Source organism: Agrilus planipennis, unplaced genomic scaffold (assembly GCF_000699045.2).
Source record: "Agrilus planipennis isolate EAB-ADULT unplaced genomic scaffold, Apla_2.0 scaffold47, whole genome shotgun sequence".
Classification (NCBI taxonomy): Eukaryota; Metazoa; Arthropoda; class Insecta; order Coleoptera; family Buprestidae; genus Agrilus; species Agrilus planipennis.
In genome coordinates this window covers 1,378,104-1,383,711 of record NW_020442442.1, presented here as the reverse complement: position 1 = coordinate 1,383,711, position 5,608 = coordinate 1,378,104, and the positions used below count along the sequence as shown (strand labels likewise).

The 5,608-nt window shown below is 33.0% G+C and overlaps 1 long non-coding RNA gene across 1 annotated transcript in view; it reads right to left on the bottom strand.

Annotated features, from left to right (window-relative positions):
* Positions 1–3,836: 3,836 nt before the first annotated feature.
* Positions 3,837–5,608, bottom strand: part of LOC108744599 — a 5,256-nt gene continuing 3,484 nt past the window's right edge. The window contains exon 4 of the long non-coding RNA XR_003232303.1: positions 3,837–4,034. This is a non-coding gene — a long non-coding RNA (uncharacterized LOC108744599). The remainder of the gene's footprint in view (positions 4,035–5,608) is intronic.

Below are 5,608 nucleotides of genomic sequence, written 5' to 3'. Positions count from 1 at the left end.
TTTTAGTATTTAGTTCTATCCCTTTTTTTGTCAAGTATTTTTTCAACCTTCCTACAATTTCCTTCAATTCCATTCAATTATTTGCCACCAGTACTATATAGTCATATATGCTATAGTCAATATCTTTTTCGGTCCCTCTTCCTTTATTTTACTCATTTAATATTCTAAATCAGTTACATACATAGGTGCAATTAAACAATTTCGCGCTTAATTTACAACCCTGTTTTGCACCCCTGTTCTTCCAAAGTTTTTCCTCACTTTTTACCATTTACCCTTACTATTGCTGTTGCCTTCTTATATATATTCAACATACTTTTTATTAAACCCCTTTCTATTCCCAGCTTTCTAACATATTCATCATCTCAATTCTTACTACCGTATCGTACGTCATTTTTAGGTCTACAAACATTAAATATACCCGTTTGTTCTTCTCCACCTGTTGTCTTTCTTCCCTTATCTAAGACGGAATTTATAAGTATAGAACTTCAAATAGCTCCTGTTTTTTCAAAATTGATGGAAATTCAAGTTTTCTAGGCTTTTTGCAATATGTTTTATTTATTATTTTTTAATAAAATGATGCCGTTTTTTTTAACTATAAATTTTTGTTTTCAGCCAGACCATCTGCGGAGATACTTCAACTGACTATTATTTACTAGACGAAGTCCATTGGTGCCTACATTTTTCATCCAAAGTAAGTTATTAAACAAACATAGAGTTTTTCAATTATGAATTTAATCGAAATATAATTAAAAGTTCTAAAAATTAATTATTCGATTTTGTTCCAGCTATATTTGGTCTTATTTCCCAGAATCGTTGAGGAAGCTCGCTGAACAACTTGTGCTTGAAATGAATAAGGGGTGAACCGAAGACTGCCACGATGGTAAATGTTTTTTAATTACTCTTATTAAATGTTTTACTTTTTTATTGATTTTATATTCTCCAGTTAGAAAGAATGCACCTTAAAAATTCATGGCCTATAATTTCAGTTACTGAATTTGATTTGATGAAACTTTTTTTTTCTATCATTGGCATTTAAGCTCAAAGTGAAAAATTAATTTTTACGAAAAAGTATTTTTGATTATGCAGCTTATGGGCTTAACTTTTTAATAATTTGAACTATTATCCATTGGTAGCTACATTTTTCACCCAAAGTAAGCTACTGAACAAACAGAGATTTTCAATTATAAATTTAATTGAACCGTAATTAGAAGTTCTAAAAATTAATAATTCGATTATATTCCAGCTATTTTTGGTCTTCTTTCCCGGAATCGTGAAGGAACCTCGTTGAACAACCCGTGCTTGAAGTGAAAATGGGGTGAACAGAAGGCTGCCACGATTGTAAGTGTTTTTTAATTACTCTCAGTAGGTTTTTTACTTTCTTATTGATTTTATATCTTGCAGTAGGAATGAATGCAGGTTAAAAGTTGATGACCTTGTTTAATTTCAGTTACGGAATTTAATTTATTTTCAATCATTGATGTTTAAGTTCAGAGTGGAACATGTAATTTTTATCAAAAGGCATTTTTGATTATGCAGCTTATGGGCTTAACTTTTTAATAATTCCAATTGTTATTGTATTGTTGGTCAATATTTTCAATTATTTTTTTATAAATTTAATCGAAAAGTAATTAGAAGTTCTAAAAATGAAATATTCGATTTTGTTCTAGCTATTTTTGGTCTTCTTTCCCGGAATCGTGGAGGAAGCTCGTTGGACAACCCATGTTCGAAGTGAATGAGGGGTGATTATTTAGTATTTTCGATTATCAGGATATTACGTCTTGTAACATACATTAGACAATTGCGCATTTAATTTAAATCCCTGTTTTACACCACGATTGTACCTACATTTTTCATCCAAAGTAAGTTATTGAACAAACGGAGTTTTTCAATTATAAATTTTAAATTAATTTCTAATTAAATATTCGATTTTGTTCCAGGTATTTTTGGTCTTCTTTCCCGGAATCGTGGAGGAAGCTCGTTGGACAACCCATACTCGAAGTGAATGAGGGGTGAACCGAAGGCTGCCACGACGGTAAGTGTCTTTTAATTACTCTCATTAAATTTTTTACTTTCTTATTGATTTTATATCCTCCAGTAAGAAAGAATGCACCTTAAAAATACATGGCCTATAATTTGAGTTACTGAATTTAATTTAATTAAACTTTTTATTTCTGTCATTGATATTTAAGCTCAGAGTGGAAAATGTAATTTTTTCTAATAGGTAGTTTTGATTATGCAGCTTATAATTTGAATTATTTACGTATTGTTGGTCAATATTTTCAATTATTATTAATTTTTTAGTATGATTCTTTAGTAGTTTCTATTATCAGTGTATTAGGTCTTGTAATTTCATTGTGTATCATCAACATTTTTAATTAGGTACTTATTTTTGATATTTTCAGTTAACAAATTATTTGTCATTATTTTTGGTAATTTTTTTAATATTCCTCAATTATGCTTTTCAGTAATGATAATTTTATTAGTCAAAGTTTTCTGTTAAGTGTAGCTTTATTATTTATTAAAAATTGCTTAATAGTTTTAATTGTTATTATTGTTTAATGTTTTAAATAGTATGTCACCAATGAAAGAAAATAGGATATTTCCTGCCAGTTGTGAATGACACCCCAACCGAAGGCGAGGGCGGGAAATTCCCAGGAAGGGTTGTTCTTTCTTCCCAGGGCTTGTATAGTATTTTGTACCATAATTGTACCTCGAAAATACAATTTTTCCTTTCACATTTTCTCTCTTCCTCATTCAACCAATATTTATTATCATTGCATTCGATCCCAATTTTAAACGTTACTATAACTGTCACATCTTTGTTTCCTATCAAATACTCTGGTCTTCCCACTGTCACCCTTTCATCCCTTACACTTATTTCGACCCTTGTATTTTGTTTTTCTTATTTTCCAGTTGCTTTTTATCATTATTTCTTCCAACCTCTTTTATCTTCTCTCATCTCATTTATTTCTCACCCCAAAACCTATTTGTTTACGGGCTTCAGGAAGGTAATACAGCACCCCATCTTGGAGGTTTCCCCCCCACGCCTTTGGCTTGGGTGACATTTCACATTCTGGAATGCCTGATTTTCTTCCCTTAATTGTTACGTAATATTATTATTTAACATTAATAATTATTTTAAATTACTATTCCTATACAGAAATGTTATCATTTTACTTTTATTTGTGATTGATATGTACTTATCTTTTTGTTGCAGTACCACGGAGTCACCATCATCGAGGGCTTCCACATCAGGACATCGATCTTCGCTTTCGGTCGGGAGTGTTCGTCGCGAGTGTTTCGGGAGTGTTCTGGAGCGTCCAGATTCGAATCTGGAAGCGTCCAGTACCCGGGATCTCGGAGTTTCCGGGATCCTGAGTTTTGGAAACTTCGGGATTCGAATCTCAACAGCTCCAAAACTACTGATTCCGAATCCTTCGGAATCATTAGTTCTTGGGGCTTTGAGATTTGAATTTCGAATTTTCTGAAACTTAGTATCCCGCAAATTCCGAAATTTCGTGTACTGGGGGCTTCTAGTTCGAATCCGGGCGTCCAGCATTCGGGGGCCGTCCCGGACGGTCTTCGAATAAGCAAAACCTCTCGCGCTAAACCTGGTAGGCGTAAAAAATTTAAATTGGTAAATAAAACATTAAGCTGTATGTTATCTTTTATTTTTGCGTATCTCCCCCCCTGGTTAAGGTTCCCCTCTCACACATTCACACCCTCACACCCTCACTCACGCACACATTCACTCTCTCATTCACACCCCACTCACGCACACATTCACACCCCCACTCACGCACACATTCACTCTCTCATTCANATGTTACCTTTCAATGCTACAGCTGGCTCATTGCTGGGCAGGCAAATTAGATCAATGTCATGTTAAAAATTTCGCAAATGTAGTAATGTACTCATCAAGTTTGACCGGCTTAAAATAAGTAAACGTCAGGGTAGCAAGAGATGATGTCGGTTGTTTCGAAATTGGTAAAAGTTAAAATTCTTCGCTGACAGAACGTAGCATCCTGGTTGAGCTGTAACAACCAAAACACAATCTCTATAATTTCCAACATTGATATCTAAAATTTAAAAGAACTTACCATTTCTTCTTAGTGCGTATCCAAATCGTTGATTTTTGTGTAGATTCTTTGCACAAGGTCTACTCGTTTTCATTCAATTCTGAAAAAAAGAAACTAACAATCATGCAAGAGTTTTTGATAAAATAATAAGGAAATCATTGATTCATGACTGATATAAAAATGTTATGGAAAATATAAGTTTGCTACATCTCAATTCAAATTCAAGTTGTACTTAAAATCTACTTTTAGATGCGAAAAAACTATTAATGAAGAATTTGGAAAAGTGACCGTTACTTTGCAATTGTACAGCTAATTTATTGCAAGCCAGGCAAATTAGATCAATATCATGTTAAAAGTTTCGCAAATATTGCAACGGACTCACCTAGTTTGACCGGCTTAAAATAAGTAAACATCAGGGTCGCAAAAGATGATGTCGGTTTTTTCGAAATCGGTAAAAGTTAAAATTCTTCGCTGAGCCTCAACTCTCATTCATACCCCCTTTCTTTCTCTCTTGTTACCCTTATACTCTCTCTTTCTCTCTCTCTCACATATTCCCTTGTATATTTTTTTCTCTTACACCTTTACATCCGCATTTGCACCTTGACTCTTTCCTAATTCGTTCTCACCCTTAATCACATTTATTCTTGTTCCTTACCCTTCACATATATTCACAAATTCCCTTTCAATAGACTCAAAAACTTGCTCCTACTCTTTTACTCACTTTTATACTCACATATTTTCCCTCGAACTTTCTTACCCATTCTTTCTTTCATTCAACTCACCCTTGTTGTTCATACCGATGCTTTCTTAATCTCCCATTTCCAAGTAATTAGAAGTTCTAAAAATGAAATATTCGATTTTGTTCTAGCTATTTTTGGTCTTCTTTCCCGGAATCGTGGAGGAAGCTCGTTGGACAACCCATGTTCGAAGTGAATGAGGGGTGATTATTTAGTATTTTCGATTATCAGGATATTACGTCTTGTAACATACATTAGACAATTGCGCATTTAATTTAAATCCCTGTTTTACACCACGATTGTACCTACATTTTTCATCCAAAGTAAGTTATTGAACAAACGGAGTTTTTCAATTATAAATTTTAAATTAATTTCTAATTAAATATTCGATTTTGTTCCAGGTATTTTTGGTCTTCTTTCCCGGAATCGTGGAGGAAGCTCGTTGGACAACCCATACTCGAAGTGAATGAGGGGTGAACCGAAGGCTGCCACGACGGTAAGTGTCTTTTAATTACTCTCATTAAATTTTTTACTTTCTTATTGATTTTATATCCTCCAGTAAGAAAGAATGCACCTTAAAAATACATGGCCTATAATTTGAGTTACTGAATTTAATTTAATTAAACTTTTTATTTCTGTCATTGATATTTAAGCTCAGAGTGGAAAATGTAATTTTTTCTAATAGGTAGTTTTGATTATGCAGCTTATAATTTGAATTATTTACGTATTGTTGGTCAATATTTTCAATTATTATTAATTTTTTAGTATGATTCTTTAGTAGACTTTCTCACC